Source organism: Molothrus aeneus, chromosome 32, assembly GCF_037042795.1.
Source record: "Molothrus aeneus isolate 106 chromosome 32, BPBGC_Maene_1.0, whole genome shotgun sequence".
NCBI lineage: Eukaryota > Metazoa > Chordata > Aves > Passeriformes > Icteridae > Molothrus > Molothrus aeneus.
Window position 1 is genome coordinate 1434757 of NC_089677.1, and position 20617 is coordinate 1455373.

Genomic DNA, 20617 nt, shown 5'->3' on the forward strand with positions numbered 1-20617 from the left:
ACCGAATCGCTATTTATTAATATAATGCTCTTAAAACTGAACGTACACTTAATCCCCGGTGCCCTCGTAATGACTGGGAGGGGAGGGCGGCGTACGGGAAGGGGGAAGAAGAGGGGAGCGGGCCGTGGTCTGAGCCGGGCAGCGACCGACCAGCGGCTGGCTGAGAGCCCTGGGGAAGCCGCCGCACTGTCGCCTCCTGGCCCAGCCGCCCGCTCGCTGGTGACAGAGCCCAGTCTGCCCGGAGCAAGCCGATCCTTGTGCACCGCAGAGCGGCACCGCACGGCTCCGCTCCGGCCGCACCCGCCCTGCCAGCGCCCCCTCCCTCATCCATCCTCGCCCCAGCTCAGGAGGGAGGGCGGCGGCACCGCAGAGGAGCCCCAGCAGTGCCGGCAGCGCCCGGGCGGCGCATCCCGTCCCTGCCCGGGAAGCCCCCGCAGGAGGAGCAGGACAGGGAAAGGGCAGGGGGAGCGCCCCGCGCCCCCGCCAGGTTTCACCTCCATTGGCGATGCCGCCAGCGCCGCGTCCACCCCCATCCCGGGAGGGTACCGCCGGGCTTTGCTGAGGTGAGTGGTCACCTCCGGGCAGCTCTGCCTGTCCCCGAGCCGGGACAGGGCTCCGCGCTGCGATGTCCCCGCCCGCGGCGAGGAGCCCGCTCCGTACAGGACAGGAGCGCCGGGGGCTGGGGAAATTTTCCTGCGGGACAGCGGAGCCAACGCGGCGAGAGGCGGAGCAGCCGCCCCGGAGCTCCAGCTGCAGTAGGGGACGCGTGTGGGAGCAGGGAGGCACCTGGAGAGCCGCCCCAGGTGGAGTGAGAGCAGCTGGTTCGAGCGGGGGGTGGGGGGAAGAAGAGAGAAGGTGGAGAAGCGGGCGGGGACAGGAGGGGATGGGGGAGCCGGGGAAGGAGGTGGCAGCAGCTTCTGTGCATCGGTGCCTCGTCCCCCCGCTCGCCGGCTGAAGCACCGTGCTCTGCTCCTCGAGGTCGGAGGTGCCAGCGCTACCGTCCCCGGCCACACGCCGGAGCCTCGCTCTCCTTTGTGGATTCGCCGTGCAACTATCGGGAAAAGTGGCTGTGCGCGGGCAGCGATTTAGCGCAAGGTGAGGGCTGGCGTGTCTGTGTGTCTGTCTGTGCAGGGCCGGGCGGATGGCGGTCGCGGGCTGCGCCGTTCCGGGCGCCTCCGGAGATCGGCGAGCACCGTGCCTGGCTGCAGGAGCGGGGCAGAGCGCCCGGCTCGGCCCGGCCCGGCCCGCGTTGTGCTGCGCGGTGGCCGCCGTCGCTCCCCCGCGCAGCGCGGTGGCAGCAGCCCTCGGGAAACTTTGTGCGGTCCCCTTTGTGCGCAGGGAGCCGCGGCGTGTGCGCGCTGCGCTGCTCCTCGCCTCGATCCACAGCGGCTGCCTGCGTGTCTGGCTACGTTCGGCGTCAATATTTATTTACAGGGCTCGGGTATTAATCACTCATGCCGTGGAAAGCTCATTAGCGGCGACTTGTTTCCATGACAACGGGACCCCTCGGAGCTTTCAGGGTTATCTATTTGCCCGATTTTCTCTCTTTTCGTATTCGTACTAGTACCGTGTTTTGTCACCGCGGACAGAAACAAGTAAATAAACCCTGAGTGATCCTGTGGCTCCTCTTTGCTTTTTCTCCAACGCTCCACAATTTCCCCAAACTTAATTAACGATACGTGGATGTGATTGAGCAAGTGTGAGAGTTATACAAGGTTTCTTAGTATTTGTTCTGCTGCATTACCTCGTTCAGCTGTAAAGCTCAAACTGAGCCGTGGTCTGACTTGTCTCGTGTTCAAAGTACTCCTGAGACATATTAGTGCTAAAAACTGTTGATGTTACTTATCTTTCTGCTTGTGTGTCATTTGGCAGAACAGAACCCTTTGAGGAGCTTCACGTTGCAGTCTCTGCTACAGCTGAGCTGAGTGACTTCTTCTGTAACTTTGCCATCGTGCTGTGGTGTGACCTTGACAGGTCTCTTTAACTTCTTCCTACCCCACTCTGCTCAGCAAAGGAAATGTCGTTCACTTGCACTTGTGCTCCGAGCTAATCAACTAAAGAACTTTATCTAAGATGGAGTAGTGTTAAAACCGAGTATATGAGTGTATTGTCCTCAGTTACAAGGAGTGAACATATAACATATGTTCCTTTTCCCTAATGGTAGAGGTAAAAATCCTCCTTTTTAACTCCAGTCTTTATTTAACATATCACAGTCCCCCTGCTCTTCAAAAGATGTGAACTGTTACCATCCAGCTGAAAACAGTGGTTCTAATGCCATGTTTTAAAATGCTTTCCTGGGTTAACATCTTCAGAATCAGGTAAAAACAAAGGTCTTTAGTATTTTGAAATTTGTAGGAATATCCACTGTTACAAAGAGTGTACCTCCAGTTAGAAGATGCAAGAGTAAGGAAAGAAAATGCTGTGAAACTGAATGACAGTCTTGATCACTTGCCTTAGCATTGCAACCTGAGAAGGGACTTAAAATCTTTTTCTTAGAGAGAATGAGCAAACACACACTTTTGATTTAACTATATGTTAGGTTAAACATCTGAAACTCTCCTGCAAATTTTCATAGTTTTGCAAGAGACAGTTTAATATAATGTTATTTTGAGAAGCATTGGGAGTGTGTAAGGAGTGTTTTAGAATACTCAGTTCTGAAATACTGCCCGAGAGACATTCAGTTGTGACTGTTTCAGATTACAGGAGTAGGAAGTTATAATAGTAGGGGAACTTCTGTATGAAGCGTACATTCTTTCTCCTGTCTTGAAACACTCCTCAGTGAATAAACTGTTACAAAATAACGTCTCTATCATGTTGTGAGAGTCTATCCTCAGCTCAGTCCAGCAAAGTGCTAAAACATCTGCCTTTTTGAAAAAAGTTTGAGAGTCTATCCTCAGCTCAGTCCAGCAAAGTGCTAAAACATCTGCCTTTTTGAAAAAAAGTTTCAAACTTTTACTGAAATACCCTAAAGGTATTTTTACTGTAATACCCCTTGGCTTTTGTATTCTGTTTTTTAGCAACTTAGTAGTGAGATACCTCTCTGAAAATATTTCTTGTGAGTGGAGGGCCATCACCAACTCCTAGTTACCAGTAAAGTAACTAATGACAATCTCATGAATAGAAAGAAAGAAAAGAACAAAAATCTTAGTTGTCATCTTGTCTCCTTTGGATGTCATTGACTTAAATTTCCATGCTGAATAATTACACTTTTACTACTTAGTGCACAGTCAATACAAGTAGAGGAAAAGTGATTTAGGTTTTACTGTGTGCTTTACATCTCTGAAGCTCAGCCTTTTATTATTGGTAGTAGTAAGAGCAAAAGATATTCCAGTTCATTTTTCAGACTCTAAGTGCCATGAGGAGGGAGGAAAAAAATCTTAATTTTAGTTTTTAAGACTGATAACAGGCAGCAAGAAAGATAATTTTTAACAAGCCCTTATTACTTTTATAGATATTTTCAGAACAATAATCACTTGAGGTTGTGAGAAGGCATCTGAGTATGTAAAGCTGTCACCGATGAAGGGATTTTGTTTCAGGGAGTGGGAAAAAAGTAAATAGATATGAAGGCTAAGTCTATAAATATGGATAATTATATTGGTATGCATTGTGTTTCACTCAACATTATATCAAAGTAACTTGGATACAATGTACACTGTTATAAACAAAAATGCTTCTTATGGTGTTCATATTCAAGATACTGCAAATTGCTCAACCAGCCTATTGATCAAACTTTGCTGTCATGTGGAAATAGACTTAATATTCTTTGTTTCTCTGGTGTTGGAAGTCCCATACCTGGGATAAATAAGTACTGGACTGTTATTTAGAGGAGGCAGTTGAGCTCCTTTCTTGGTAACTGATCCACTCTGGCCAAGTCACTTTACCCCTCTATTATAACTTTTCCCTACCCCATTAATCATCATCATTCAGGGTTGCTTATTTGGATTGTAGAGTTGTGCTATGTGCATATATTGTGCCCAGAGAGATCTCTGGGGAAGCAGCAAAATGTTAGTGCAGCACAATAACTAATGGTAGTCAACCTTTTGCCTGTCTCAGGCCTTGGTCACTGGCATCTGTACACCAGTGAGATCAGTGTGAAGATGTTGTGAGGAATTACTTCCAGTGCTAGTTCCTTAACATTCATTTTGCTGAATATATCTGAAGGAAACAGATTTCAGAGAAAAAGTTCACAGATCTGTACTCCAAAGACCTGAAAACAAATCACTGCTTTTCCTGTTTGCTGTCAGGTTGGATGTACTGGTTTTCTGGATGGAAAAATAAAGCCATTATGAATTTAAAACAGGCGTATTGGCAGCAAGGGGCTTGCAAAGGGCAGAAACCAGCACTAAATATCCAAAGTGATTTTTTTTTTGTCATGTGTGTTTGGTTTTTGGATTTTTTTTCTGTTTTTAGGAGAGGATTGGGCAGGTGAGTTTCTAGGTATACCTTTTGAGCTTATAAAATGCACAACCTCATTTGACAGGAGCGAGTAATGGTGTTAGGAAGGTATGAGAGATGTTTCTGTAATCCCAATTAGGAGCTCAGTTATATTCTTTGTAAGCTGCTGTAAAGTGTTTAAACTTCAAATGGTGGTGCACTCGATTTAGCTATAGGGTTTTTAGTTTGGTCTTCATTTCAGAATCACCCTAATAATCAATACTTCAGATAAACCAGTCTTTTAGATTGAGGCAGGATTGTTTAGTATGAAAGGTTTGCAGATGAAAACCTGACTTTTAAAGTGATATCTCTTATATATGGTAGACTAAATTCTGCTTTTCATCAGAATTTAATGGCCAAACTTAAGATAAAACAAAGACTGTATTTTTACATACCAGTGGTAATGTAAAACTCTCCTGTTTCTGTCATTTTATTATTTTAAAAAATGAACCTTTTTAAATGTGGAGATGTAAAAAAGCTCCTTTCCAGCCTTTCACTTACTCACCATATTTTTAATGAACCATGTATAATAATTTCAAAATTACGTAGGCTTTTAAGGCCCAAGTTTGAAACAACCCAAAGAAATCTGTGTTTTAAAAAATGCATTCTGGAGGGATGCCTCTCCCCCATCTCTGAGATGCCTGATTATTCACATGCTTAAACTCCCAAGTCATTTTGGAAGTTTTGGACCTTGGTGTATTTTCTACTTGTAAAATAGAGATGTCAGCTCAAATTACTTTGAAATTCAAGTCTCTCCCATACCTGTATTGCTCAGAGTGATGGGTTCAGCAGCACCTCAGCCATGAGATGCTGCTGCTGCTCTGCCTTTTCAGCTGCCAGGACGGGCTGGCAGGGGGAAGGAGCCAGGGACTGAAATTGGGATTTTCTCTGGGGATAAGGCAGGGAGAGGCCTCCCGTCTGCATGTGCCGCAGCCCTCCTGCTTCTCTTGTGGGAGTCCCTTGATTTGTAGGCTGACCTTTCCACACCAGTGAAGCTTAGCAGGCCCTCCCAATTTTCTCACTTTATGCCAAGATGTCTCATGTTGCAGACAGGGAGTCTGTTCTGCTCTATTTGGAGGCAAGGGCAGAAGTCTCACAGATTTCCATAGGAACAAGATGTATTCCTAAACATACTTCAGTAGCTAGAAAGAAACTTCCTAATAAAGAACCAGGCTCACATAACACAGAACATGAAGCATTGTTCTGAGCTTCACTTCAGAGCTCTTAGCAGGAACAGGTCTGCAGACCAAGCACTGCAAGCAGCAAATCTCAGGGCATTCCTGGCAGCACTATTAAGGATTATCCACTTTCATCCTGCCCAGAGAAACAACTGAGGCTTCAGCAGGTTACTGATAAAATCTTATTTATTCTAATGGATGCCATTTGAGCCCCTCAGGTGATGTCAGGAGTGAGCAGTGAGGTGTGATGTAGTAGCTGCTGCACAAAGGATTTGCTATATCAAGCAGAAAAGGCAGTGGGATTTCAATTTACCTGAAGAAGCAAAATGCCCTCTCTCCTCCACGGTGACGTGGGAGACTCTTGGAAGTTACTAAGGAAAACTTTGGAATGCAATTCTGCTGCTCTGAGTTGTCGTACTCTAGCCAGACTGGTTCCTAACTAAAACTTTTTTACTTCTTCTTTATTTGGATGGGTTTTTTTTTTTAAGGTGGAGATGTTCCAGCCCTCATCTTACTGACATTCCCGTGTTGCTGTTTCACAACAATGAATCCTTTCCAGTTACAGGCTTTTTCTTTAAGAGGGGTTCAAATGAATCACCTAAAGGCTGTTGGAGGTAAGGATTTCCATATTTAACTCACAGATATCTGTGATTCCTTTCTTTCCCAAATCCATGTCTTCCATTAATTTTGCTACTAGAAAGGCACTGTTCTGCCAAATAGAGCTGCCATGTGCAAGGAAGTGGTGGGATTAGTACTTTTGCCATTTAGTCTACCATATATAAGAGATATCACTTTAAAAGTCAGATTAGTACTTTTGCCATTTATGTTGCATTCCCATACATGAGAATGGGCTGCTTTTTCACACAATTTTCAGCTTGTGGTAGTCAGAGTATAATTTTCTCTGGTTATCTCCCATCTTGGACTGGTTTGTTTTTGTGGTGAACATTTGGCGAAATGCATTTTTCCCCATGGTGTCTTAACAGCACCAAAATTTGTTAAAATCTTCTTTACTTACTGCCCAATAGTTAGTATACTTATTAAAATTTAAAAAGCTTTGTCTTGTAAAGCATGTAGCATACGTACTTTCCCCTTATGTCACTTTTCAGGTAATTACTCTTTTAACATTTGAAAATATAGACAGAAGTCTAGAGAGATTAACTTTTCCAAGGAAATTGCATCCACTTCAGACACTTTTTCTTGAATGGCAAATGTAAGTGTTCAATATGCATTAAACTCCAGAGTTAAATTAGTGTTCTTTGTTCATGTCTTGTTTCAGTATGACCATTGCATATCACTAGACGGAAAGTTGCCAAGATAATAGACCAAGCTTCCTATCCTCAAGATACAAAACATTTCTATTTCTAAAGGTACAAATATCCCTAAATGCAGAGCTTGAACACAAACCTGTTTGACTGGTTTACTTGAAAGCTGCAGCCCAAAATTTCATAGTCCTAAAGAACATTTTACCCCAAAGCAGGGAGTTGTCAAGTGTGTGTGAATGGAAATGAATGGAAACTGAACATCTTCACAAGATGGGTTTCATTTCTATTTTGTCATGAAAACAAGACATTAATTCTTTTAACATTCATATTGTCAGTTAAATTCCCCTTAGTGGTAAAGGAGCCCTGACCTGAATAAAACACTGGTTCAGTATTTGGTTTCTTGGGCTGGAATGCAGAAGTCATGACAGAAATCAGTGAGTGGCTGCTCTGAGTACTGAAACCACTTCTCAGAGGCAAGTTCAGTTTAATGCTCATTACCCTTTTTAATTGTGTGGTGTTTAAGACTAATTCATTGTGATTCTGCTGTGAAGTGTTGTGATGGGGCAACATTTTGTTGATTGAGATATTGCTGGAAATTCATTTTTAGAAATACTATTGGCAGGGATTTAGAAACCTGGGCTCCAGCCAGGAAGTGAACAATCACTGGAGCCAGCTCTGTAAGGGGATTCTATAGACACACATTGGAGATTTGTTAATTATTACTTTGTGCTGCAGCCCCTCTCATCCCTGTTTGGGCAAATCTGTGAATTCTTGTGGGAAATCGTGTAAGGGGCTGGCAGAGGGATTGCTGTAGTGCAGGGACATTGGCCAGGGCAGTGGCATGGAGCCACATCCTGTCCCACAGCCCCTTCAGGGCAGGTGGTGAATGGAAAGGGTCCCATGGCCTTGGTGCTGTTCTGCTTCTACCCTGTGTTTTTTGACAAGTAGTTCTTCTGCTGGAAGATCAGGATGCACAAATCACTGTGCTCACCTCTGCTGCAGAGATCAGGCCCTGTCACTCTTCTTCCCATTTCCCTTCCTTCTTTTCACTGTTCATCTTCCAGCTAGCATGGGTCAAATGCAGCTTCTTGAAATTCCAGAGGGTTTGTTTACCTCAGAAACAAATTTTACATAAGAAACCAGCTCATATTGTATATTGATGGTGATAATTGCTATTTAGGACCCTCATACACAGAACTATGTTGATAAATTATGAGCTTGTCTTGCAACAATTCACCTTTATTTTAGAGTAGAAGGGCTCAAGTGAAGAGTTACTGAACAGGGTTTTCTTTAATAGGAAATAACTGTTTTCAAGACAGGTATCCTACTTTTGCAAGTCCATGTTGCAAGTCCAGGCCAAATTCCTGTTTATTTGAATGGGAGTAGGGTCAAGCCCCATGTGCCTGAGGGCTGCTATTGTGAAAGTAGACCCTTGCTGAGTCCACTCTGCTGGAATTGGGATGCTCTCGTGGGCAGTAAACTAAATATAGCAATGAGAAATTAAAGAGGAAGGAAATTGGCAGCAGTGGTACTACTTTTGCCTTTCTGCTCTTTATCACTGGGCCATGCTCTCATTGCAGCCACAGAGAGATGGTGGGAATAGAGTCATGGATGGCTACATTCCTTCTAGGAAAGCCAGGGCAGCAAGGCAAGGTGGTGGAGCTGCTGTTAATGGGAGAGAGTGACTGGAATGTGTTGAGCTCTGCCAAGGAGTGGGTGAGGAAGGAGTCAAGAGCTTGTGTGTCTGTGAGGGTGACAGAGCACTGGTACTAGCTTCACAGAGAGGCTGTGCAGTCTCCCTTTCTGGAGAAATTCCAAACCCACCTGGATGCAATCCTGTGGAACTTGCTCCAGGTGATCCTTGAGCAGGGGGGTTGGGCTGGATGATCTCCAGAGGTCCCTGCCAGCCCCATCCACTCCCTGTTTCTGTGATTAGATTTCCACACTTCTGTGTCATGGAGTCTATTAATTCAGTCTTTGTTAGACAGTCTCTTCTTTCTCATAGTGACATGTTAATAGCAGGGAAAGTTCTATCCATCATTACTCATTTAAGCCCTAAGGCCAGAATCTGAAGTTTGATGCTTTTTTTTTTTCTTTTCTAGAATCTATTGGACAAGAGAGAAGTTAATATGGATGTACATGCACACATAGCTCTTCTTAAAATTAATTTGCATTACATGTGTTCATTTTGTACTTCTCTATTGGTCTGCTCTCTGTTATGAGAACTGCAAGCAGGTTAATGCCTATAGCAAATTTTGGTTCAGTTGTTAACCTTGATTACTATTCCCTAACTCCACCTAGCTTCTCCCTAAACCTTCTGAGTTTGGACTGCAGTGGGAAATTTTCAGTAGCATGAACATGAGTTCAAGTGACTGAGAACTATTAATAATGCAATTTATTCCTTTGTGTTGAATATTAATAACATTGCTCCAAATTTACTGCAGTAATGGAAATTAAATACAGAATAAGCATGTTCACAAGACTTCACAGTTTGAAACATTTAAGGCATTATTTTTCTCTTTTGATGACTAAAATTTAATCCAGAAGTCTTAAATCAATGGTTATTATAGAGCAACCTTAAAGCCTCAAGCCAGAGCTCCCACCATGGTTTTCAGGAGCACCCTGTACTGTGCCTGTGTCATGGAAAGCCCCAGCTCTTGGTACCAGTTGCTTTTCAAGGAAAGATAAAAGAGAAGCAATATTCTCAAGGAAGTCAACACTTTTCTTAAGGAGGATGTGTTTATATTACTGTCTTTTTTGATAATTAGGCACAGAAGGCAAGCAATGTTTTTACTACCTCCTGCATATTTCAACAATTAAAACCCTGTATAAAATAAATCATGTAAATAAAACTGTAATGTGATCACTCACCATCAAAGCTAAGATTTCTCATTAGTTTCTAAATTTGCTCTACCTTCCCTGTTCTGTGTTGTCAGCCCTGTATCCTTTTTCAGATGGGCTTAAGCAGGCAAGTGGAAATCTTGTAATTTGCTTTAGTTACCAAGGTTGGGATTGATTACTGCTGCCATGGGCTGGCCGCCCAGCAGCTGCCAACAAACTTCCAAAATGAGCCAGGCTTCTATATCAAAACTATTTGTTGCAGTCTTCTTCCTCCTTGTGTCTTCCATGGGAAGTGACCAGTAGCAATGGTTTTGTTTCAGGCAGTGCTGATCAGAACTTGGAAAATAATTTTCCTGTTTCCTTTGCTTTTTCCTTTCCTTTTCCTTTCTGCCTGGTATGAAGTAACTGTTCTGATGTTTTAGTTTCAAGCATCAAAACGAAACAAATGTTTAGCCCATTTAAACATTAATTTCTTTTCTAATTTTCTTCCAATTCAGCTGCCAAAACAACAAAAAATGTCTGTTAGTTGCATGGCCCTTATGGATAATTTGTATCTGGCACAGAGGGGCCCTCCACAAGAACGTGTTTTTTCCTGTGAATTGAGATGCTGAGCACAGATATGATCAGTTTGTTTCCAGAGCCATCATCATTGCAAGCCCTCAGAAATCCTATCCTCTTACACAAGAGCATTTTCCATGATTAAACAGCCAGAGACTTAAAGTTTGAAGAGTTTAGGAAACCACTAAAAAATCCCCAAATCTTTGTTGAAGGGAGTAGATCACCTATGTCCTTTTCTTGAAAACAAAGCTAAGATATGGTCCCCAAGGAACTTGGTATCTTCAGTTCTTAGGCCCATAATGGCTCTGTTTATGATAGAATCACAATTTTTAAAATCCTCTTTCAGTAAGTGCAAAGAGTATTTTGTGACAAATACCTCTTGGATTGTAAGGTGGAATTATCTCACATGTTGTTTCTGTATCCAAGCTGAGTGCAATCCATCAGAATGATGGTTTTATTCATATGGGGTAGCAGAAAGAAGGATGTAACCAAAACTGAGTTTTCTAGCTATGAGTAGCAAAGCAGATCCAGTGAAGCGAGCTCTGTGTTCTACTGCTTGCTACTGCTGACAAATGTAATGATACACCAAAAACAAACACATCCAGTGTTCCAGCAACTGTTCATAGCAACAATTCAAAAATTCAGAGCCTGAATTTTTGAATTTTTTTGAAATGACAAGGGATGCAATGGGAATTAATTGGGATGGCAGTTTCTCTGGCCTTCCTTCCCCTGTGAATGGGAACCAGAATTTCCAACAAGGCTAAACAGAAAGGCCTTAACATACATAAACCAGCACCTAAACCTGAAGTTTGTTCTGTCACGAGAGTGAATGATCTCTGCAAATGTAATGATATGACTAGTTAGGACCAGTTTTGGCCCATCAGAAGGATGAAATAATGTCTGGAGAACATATTGCTTTAAGACAGAAGTAGTAAAGTGGCACTTAAAATTTTAAAAATAAATTCTTCTGCATGGTCTGTTTTTTTTAGTGGTGTGATGTGGCAGCTTTTGGTCAAAGCTGAGGGTCACCAGAACACACACCCGTCATTGTTCTGCACCATAAAAAGCACACTACAACAGAAAGTAAGGCTATCAAAACACAAGTAAGCAGCAGGATGCAGTAAGGCATAAATATCTGTACAATATTAGGTTCCTTAAAAAGAAAAGTGAGATCTCATTTCTGTTTCATTGTGACAAAAGGGAATAGCTGCTTTCCTAGAAACAATTTAATGACTGGTGTGACTCTTGAATTGGGCGCATGACACAGGAGAAGGGTGTAAGAGTGAACGTTTGGATCAGGTTAAGCATCTTTCTAGCTTGTTACTATTGCCTGGGCTAGGTATTTTATTATCTAAGTATAGGGAAATTGTGTTTCTCCAGATATACCCTCTCAGCTTCTGGCTGGCTGCCTCACAGGTACATTCTGTCTGGCGGCAGAGTCAGTTTGGTGTTTAATAGCTGTTGGTGGGAGTTTTTATCCATAGAATTTGCTGAATTGTTCTTGAAAGATAAGCAAGCTTTTGTCATAAAGAGAACAATTGAACTGCATGCTGTGTAGGAAAACCACCTCCTTTTCTTGTTTTTCAAAGTGGTGTCTGATAACTCTTGTATTATGAGAAGTGATGCAGGATTGCTGTCTATTCAGTTTGTCAACGTTTCTTGTAAATTTTTGTAGACTTTTATCAAATTCCTTCCCAGCTGAATCTTCCTAGTCTGTTCAAATGCTTTGCATACAGAAAACATTTTACAGCTCTTACTATCCTTGTCATTCCTGATCCCTTTCCAGCTCTAGATGGAGATGTAGAAAAATCATACCATGTTATAATGAGATTTTCTTTCTTCCCCTTTTTTTTTCTCATCAGCTTCTGAAATTCTATCTGCTACTGGGTACTAAATCACTATCTGCATAGAACTGATGTGCATAATTTCATTATAGCTTTCCTGCCCAATGCTGAGAGAAAGGGATTTCCTCCCTGCATTACTTTGCATTTACCAGCATAAATTTCATTTACCATTTTGACCCCCCAATTCCTCAGTGAGTGATGGATCCTGATAGAATGATTTCTGGTTGAAGGCAAGGAAGTGTTCTCCAAGCTGTGGATGCTTTGAGGAGGGAGTCAGCTCAGTGTAAGGAAATTGTGTCTTGGGATTTGTCGTAGTTTTGAGGAATTGGAACTCCTAAATTCTCTGAAATAAATTTGGTCAAGAAGTTCTGTTAAGCCTGTGCAGTTCTTTGCTTTCTGGCACAGAGTCTTTGAAGGACTGAATGGGCAAAGCTTGACAGAGTAACAATGGGAATGTGGAAGCCCTGCTTTACTAGTTTTCAGCATCAAGGGCAGCAGTGGGAGAGGAAAAGAGACCTGGAATCACAAAAAAAAAGAGATAGAGGTTGGTCTTCACTGGAAGTCCCTTAACTTAGACACAACATCTTGATGGCTGGATGACGGCAGTAGTACATGATCCACTGAGAGCAGAGACATTGATACCTGCATGCACTCTGATCATCAGAGTTCTGTAGATATTTGGCTTTTCTCAGGTGACAGCACTAAAGCTCTTTTCCACTATGGCATTGTGCTGTGTTTCTTGTACAGATTTAGTTTCTGTGACAGAAATGGCTCTTGGTTTTGCTCCCTGTGCAGTGTTTTGGTTACCAATAGGAATTGGACTCTCTGGTGGTGAGAGAAGAGACCTGCAACATGATCAGATTCCCAGTGTTTATTCAGATTGCTTTAAAACTATGTGTTCTCAGGGATGCAGTTCCTCATATAAAGGATTCTTAAGATGTGTCTCCTCACCAAACAAGAAGAAAATCCCCTGAGGTTGTCAAATCTTCCTTCCCCTATAAAGTATAAGTTTTATCCATGTGGAAACTAGCCTTGTTTTCAATGAGCCACCAGATGTTGAGGGATTTTCCCTCCTAGTGTCTTGACCTGTCCTCTACCCAAGGTAATCAGCACATCTTTGGGAAAGCAAGTTGCAGTTAGTGGTGTTGCAAAAGAATTTGGTTTGTTGTGGAGTCACAGAGTACACTTAGCCAAAGTACTTATGAAAACTGCTATCTAGATAATAGTCCTCATGCGAGTTTGTCTCAAGGAGACAGCAATCACTGAACATTATAAACAACGAACAGCAACTCAGATCGGATATTGCAGGAAATTGAGTTGTTTTTGCAATAGCCCTTTGTTGTAGCATATTTGTGGTCGCCTGAACAGTCTAAGGTGCCTCCATTTGCAAATGTGGTATTTATGTTGTTTTTATTTTTAGGGAATTTACCTTTTTTTCCCTTTACTCTGTGGATTCTAGTTCCTTCTAGAGCTGTTCAGACTCATGTGTAGTCACGCTATTTCTTTTAGGTTAAGACTTAAGCTTTACTAGCATTAACCTTTTATATCACCAAAATATCTATGCTTTTCCTTTATTTGCCTTCTTTGCTGGGAAGGTAATCTACAGAATACATTTCTTTAATGGGTACCATAAAGGTATTCTGAGTTTCCAACAGCTTTATACATAACCTTGTGCTGTCTTAAGATACAGGGAATATATGGAGTCATTTATCTCTCCAGGTTTTTCCCTCTCATTCTCTTTTTATGTATTTGATTGGTTCATTTCAGTCAGTATCTAAGTTCTACCTTCTTTTGTGCTGTAGGGGCATTCATGTTCTGCTTGTACAGGTTATTCCAACAGCTGTATGAGAGAAAAACCTCTGCTCTGTGTCTTAAGGCACAGACTGCTGAGTGCTTGAATTTTTGAGACCTGTTCTTTTACCATGTTAATATTGTCCATGGACCCTGGGGTAGCAATTTGATGTATACAGGAATGGCCTGGCTAATGAGCAACCAGTTAATCTCAGTGATGGGTAATTCCTCCTCCATTATGTCCTGCACCTTTCTCAGTTCATTTACTGAAGCATTTTATTCTATATTCTGCTGTGGCAAAAGCAAAGAGCTCTTGCACCTCAGTTTAACTTCTTTCTGTGAAGTGCTTTTCTTTAAGTTTGGAGGTCATTATTTGGCTAACTATGCTGACTTGGGTATGCCAAAAACAAATGTAATAAGCAGCCTGTTTAATTTCAGACTGATAGTCTTGCTTATCTTCTCCTAAAACCTTGTACTTAACTCTGAAGCAGAATACTTTTGAATTAATTCTCCTACTGACATGGTTCTCAGTGATGTGTTATGCAAGCTCTGGTTCTTACGTGCTCTTATTAAGTGAAGTAATCTTCTTGTAGTCCCTGCATCTATCCTTCACATGGCAGGAAGTTGTGCTCTTGTTTGCCAGAGGTCCACCAGCAACTCTCAGCATCAGATATTTTTTGCTTGTAAGAGTCTGGGTTCTTTGCAGCTTGCATAGTTGCTGTCCACTGTGTATAGTTGGGTTTTCTTCACTTGGCACATCCTCATTTCCTCAAGAAAGTTCAAAGCTGTGTTATAAATCATCAAATCAGAAACCAAATTTATAAGAAAATTTAGCAATGATTTATTAGATCATTAACAAAATAGAATTTCAGAAAAAAGCCACCACAGCCAAGGCAGCCTCAACCCCGGCGCTGGGTGAACCTGGATCCAACCGACAAAGTGTCCGCGTCTCCCCAGTGGTTCACCCCGACTGCTTCATGCAGCGAGTTTATATACAGTTTATTCTGCCTGAGGCAGAAATGACTGAATGTTCCTCTGTGTCCCTTCACATGCAGAACTGGGGCCATACATGTGCAGGAATAGACAAAAGTGAATCCAGGTGTCTCAATGGTTGTCTGAACACTTTGGAAGAGCCCGTATTCACATCTAGCAGAGTGGCACCGGTGCTTGAGTGTGGTAGATGCGATCTCCCAGGTGCAGGTCCCTCCTGAGTGGTTCTGACATTCCAGGGAAGTCAGCAATCATGGCCCAGGAAGGTTCCATTCATATGTTAACAGACTTGATATTATCTTAGCGTTGTCCGGGAGCTAATTGAATAAACATAAGACTCTGCTCCCAGCCGGGTGGTCAAAGACATAGCTTGGATTTTACAATATTTTATACATAAATAGCATGAATTATCTGTACCATATACTACAGGTGCATCTTCCAGTGGTCTTCCTGTGTTTCCCTGGTGTCTTGTCAGTGCAGTATTCCTTATTTATTTCTAATGATGAAATTATTATATTTCATATATAATTATTATATAGAATCTTATTTCTATTTCTTATTTATTTCTAATAATGTGACAGAGAGGGCCAACCCATAGTTGGCCCTCTCTGTCACATTTGGCTAAAGGACAATCAACTGCTGCCAGAAATAAGGTTTCCTCAAGCTGTCTCACCATTTGCTGGTGCCCAGAGCTGGTAGATAAGATGTGACTCTTAGGACTTGGTGTATTCATGCACAATAGAGTTCTCTTCACCGTGAAGTAAGCAGCACCTTATTGGCTTCCAAATGAAGATGTTCATATTGATTTGCATGTGGAAAGCCCCTCTCCACTGAACTAAGTATAGATACATATCTGTGTGCTGTAGGAAGTTTCTAAAGATAGGTGAGAGGTGTCCCAGGAATGTCTGAATATCTGCCTGGGGAGTTTTGCTTAGGGACCCTTAACTCACCCCTTTTCTACAAGAGGCCTTTAGTGGACAGCAGATTCCTCGTCCTGGTGTAATTTAGGTGTGGTTTGGTTAGCTTTGTTTCTCTTCCTAGAATACCATTCTGTGCTTGATTTTAGAAGTGAAGCATGGGGCACAGCAGTCTGTCCCCCAGAGCTGGGCCCTTCACAGGGCTGTGCCTAGAGATGGGAAACAAGAGTGATCACATGTGACCAATCCATCAGCAAGGGCCAGTAGGCAGCTCCTGATTTAGATACTGTGAGCTTATCCAGAAGTCTTGTTCCCACCATACCTCTCTTATTCGTGTCAATTATTGGATCACTACTCAGCCCACCCTTTTGATGAAGTTGATCTTGGAGAAGAAAAGAAAATGAGACAGCAGAGCTCTAGTGCCAGAATACTTGAGCCTTGTGTATTCACTGCTGCCTAACAGTAGCAAGGCTGACATTTCAAATAAGGCCCTTCACAAGTATGTGCAGCATTGTTTAACTAGTAATTCATTAAATATATTAATAGTTTGTTTCTTTATTTTAAGTTTCTTAAAATCTGTAACTTGTTGCAGTTGATTGGTCATGGTCGTTTAACCTTTGGATTCTCTGGAGATGAGAGACTGGGCAGAGGGGATATTTTGGTAAAAATCACACGAGGATGCCCGTTGTATGGTACCAATTGAACAGATGTGGGCTAAAACAAAGCAGACATCAGTTGTTTGGATCTGAGACTCTGGGCAGAAAAACTGGCACTGTTCCAAGTGCTCAAGGAATTCTTTTTAAGGCATTTGTAAAGTGATTTAAAACTTTTCTCAATTATGAAGTATTATATGATGATTACTATGGAAATCATCATAAAAATACCACCCTTCCTCCTGTTTTCAGTTACATTCTTCCTTAGTTACATTGAGTCTTCATATAATTGTAACAGGCTTTGGATTTTCATTCTGTATGACTCGTTTTAATTTCAAAGTGCATTTAGGGCAGAAGACTCTTTTTAACTGTGACAGTGTACAAAAATACCTGCCCCATACCTGGTAGTCCAGTTACCAGTAGTAAGTGCTAATGTTTTTTAACTAAATATGTTTTCCTAAACATGTGAAAGAAAAGCTTTTTTATGACTCAAAGGCAGATACTTGTTCAATTGTACTCCAGCCTGTGTTTTGCATAAATTTGCTTCCTCTGCGCATCATCCTTTTCATTTCTGCACCCTTATCGTTGCTAAGCGCTTTCTCAGTTGTTGATCCATCTTCCCACTCCTCATTTTTATTAATATCTCATCTTTTATTAGAGTCTTGCTTCCATTTATATAGTGTGCCGTGATTCAGCATAGTTAATAGGGGATTTTTACTGAAAGGCAGTAAAAGGGCTTTTGGATTAGCTTTTAAAACGTATTGTAGTAGGTTTGAAAATGAGATTTGTTGCATTTAATGTCTTGAGACAATGTAGCTTAATCCAGGCAGATTGCAGAAAATCCAGCTTTTAAATGGAGAATATATACGATATTTAAAGTTTTCACTGAACATGAAGTGGGTATTGTGGTAATGAAAATCATTGCTTTCCTGATTGTTCAGGACTGCACAAGATTGTGACTCATCTATTTTTTTTCTAAACCTGCCCCTTTTTCAAATACACAAAAAAATCCAGAAAACAAGTGAGCTTAATCTGTTCTTATGAGAATTTCTCAAAAAAAACCAAACCCAAACCTGTTATATCATATCTCATATATATAATATATATGCCATTAATAGTAATGTTTCATATTTATCACATATATTGTATATGTCTCACCTATTGTATTTGCCATGCATGATTGTATAATATGATTTTTGTAATCATATTGCCATAAGATGTCATGGATCACATGTCATATGATATGATGTTATATGTGTCATGTGATACATGTCACAGATATCAAATCCTATGTATTGCGTCACATTTATCACATGTATCGAATCCTTTTCAATCAGTTTTGCCCAAACAACTGAGGACAGGTAAAGCAGAAAAGTCTAAAATCGCATTTCTATTTTAGTGGGAAGTACAGTGGAGGAAGAAACTTTCAAAAGGCAAGTTTTCTGTAATTCAGTTAAACCCAGCAATATTTCAAAATCTTTGGAATCAGTTTCTGTTCCCAAGTGTTGCTCCCATGAAGTATTCTACCTTTGTCCAATATAGAATCCTTCTGGCTTGACCAAAAGGACAGTGATAACTTTGCAAAATCCAAAGGGTGAAAGTCAAGCTGCTGTACACAAGGAATCTTTTTATTAAGGCACTCTGAATTTACCTGACAGTTTTGAAAACCCTTCAGAAATACTTCCAAGAAAAAAGAATATTCAAGAACACTTCTTGTTGCTTAAGATGAATACCTGAAAATACATTATCTGGAAACACTACAGAAATCTTCTAGTAATGAAGGAAATCACTTTCACATCACTTGTTCTCCTGAAGTGAAACTTGTGCTTAAGCACAAGTCATATTGTTTGAAATTATTGACAGAGTAATTTTTATATTTAAAAAGCTTCACCTTAGAAGAGTGAGACATCAAAGAGGTCCAAGTCCATTAAGAGAAGAAGGATCTTGGATTTTTTTTTTTTTCTGGCTCTTACTCTGCAAAGAACAGAGGGGATTGCATTGATGCTCAGGGATTGCAGTCCTGTGCCAGAGCTGTGCTTGTCCAGGGGAGGAGGATGTGCACACAGTGGCATGTCAGCACTCTGGTGGTTATTTAAAAAAATCTATTACACTGATTAGCACACTTTAGACCCAAATTGTTGGTTGCTTTTGGAGTGCTAAGCAGCTGGATAGAATTTTTAGCCAGTGCATGGCTGAAAAATAAAGTACCACTCCAGGCTATTGGGTGCTGTCTACAGACTGAGCTTAAATATATGGAAATTACCTGTATGCACATGTTCAAATTGAATCACTTTTATTCATTGTTTGTAACAATGAATAAAATACTAATGTTTACCCCAGTAGCTATTTTTTGTCGTAAAACTGCTGATTTTCCTGATGAAAAGCTGCTCTCTTTAATTATTGGATTACCTTTTCCCAGTAAGAAGGCTCTGAAGGATTTAAATACTCTTTTTTTAGTTATGTTATTGTTAACTTTTGAGTAAATTAAGTTTCTCATTGCACTGAATCAGTGGGAGAATAAACATATTTATCTTCATGTGAATGAGCAATCTAAGCCATATGTTTGCATGGTAGAACGATATGAACTATACAGAATGTACAAAGAGTTTTTATTTTCAATAACGAATTTTATTAAAAGCAAAAAAAGCTTTAGTCTGGTTTTTAGTGGTGAAAATAGGTGACATTAATATATTTAGTGCAATATAAATACTTAATGTTTGTGATTATTTCTTCCCCTTTGGGCACAACAAACCTCTCCAGAATGCTTTTCATGTTCCAAATACATTGAAATACAATGCTATTGCTTTCCCGACTGGAGAAAAGCTGGATAATCTAGATGCTGGTTGTGAGACCAAAATGGAAGTTTACACTAAAGTGTTCCTGGTGGTGCTCCGTTTAAGTAGCCTCAGAGAGCCACTGATGTGCTCCTGGTTGCAGGAAAGCTGAACTCAGTTGGCTCTTGTTCCATTCCATCTCTAAGACAAGCAACAAAATAACCACTTTACTCAGGTTAGCTGAGGCAGGCACCACGTTCAAGCACTGGTACGCTCTGAAACCTCTCCTGTGGGAGATCTCCCTTTTTAATAGCAATATTTGCTTTCAAAAACATACTGATCTCTCTTTCCCACAGAAAGTTGGAAGATGTCTGTGGGTCGTCAGACCAATAGGACTGCCATGAATTTTTAAAATTACTGTATTGGTTGCAGATGCTTTGTTTGTCCTTTATATGGATATTCTCCGGAACTGACTGCCTTACATAGGTGCAATTCAGACGGTTCAATTGAAGCTACTTGTTTCTAGTTCATTGGGCTGATATCCCCACAGTTGTCTTAAGGGCATCTCTTTGTCTTGTATTTCAGGCATTTAGCAGCCAGTCAGAGACCTTCAAAAGTCAATATACTGCTATCAGTTGTGTGGTCGCTTTTACCTGTCTGGATGCCAGGCACCCATCAAAGCCTCTCTATCACTGCCTCTCTTAGCTGGACAGAGGAGAGGAAAGGTTCTGGAGGTCAGGTAGGGGCAGGGAGAGATCCCTCCCCCATCACTATCATGGGAAAATGAGATTCCACTTGGGGAAATGGATTGAATTTATTAACAAAGAACAAGATAATGAGAAGTAAAACCAATATTGAAAACGCCTTCCCTCCCCCACCACTCCCCCCTTCCCAGGATTAATCCCGATTCTCTCACTCCTCCCCTCCCAGCAGCACAGGGAGGTGGGAAAGGGGGTTAAGGGCAGTTCATCACATCTCACCCCACTCTTCTCTGTACCCAATTACAGCTGTGCGTGAACTATTTTTTTGTTCTTAAATCTGTTATTCCCTAGGTGTCACCACCTTCTCTGCTAGGCTTGACCTTCACCAGTGGCAGGTCTGTCCTGGAGCCTGGGCTGGCATTGGCTCTGCTGGACATGGGGGATGCTTCTGGGAGCTTCTCCCAGAAGCCACTCCTGTAGCCCTCCCTCCACCACCAGAACTTTGCCAGGCAAACCCCGTATCTGTATGGTGGATGCTCACCAAGCTGCTCTATCACTCCTCAGCTGGACAGAGTAGAGAAAATGTGATGAAAAACAAGGAGGATGAGATAAAGCAGTTTATTAAAGCAAAAGCCAAGATTGGATTTGCACAAGCAAAGAAAAACGTCCAAACA

The 20617-nt window shown here is 41.7% G+C and overlaps 1 protein-coding gene across 3 annotated transcripts in view; it reads left to right on the forward strand.

The window, feature by feature from the left end:
- Positions 1-257: 257 nt before the first annotated feature.
- SHISAL1 (shisa like 1) overlaps positions 258-20617 on the forward strand; it is an 82737-nt gene continuing 62377 nt past the window's right edge. For 2 of the 3 annotated variants that reach the window (XR_010785212.1, XM_066568429.1), the window contains exon 1: positions 900-1095. The gene's annotated coding sequence lies outside the window, so the exon portion shown is untranslated. Of the gene's footprint in view, positions 564-899; positions 1096-20617 lie in introns of those variants that run through there. The other variant, XM_066568430.1, reaches the window with a different exon arrangement.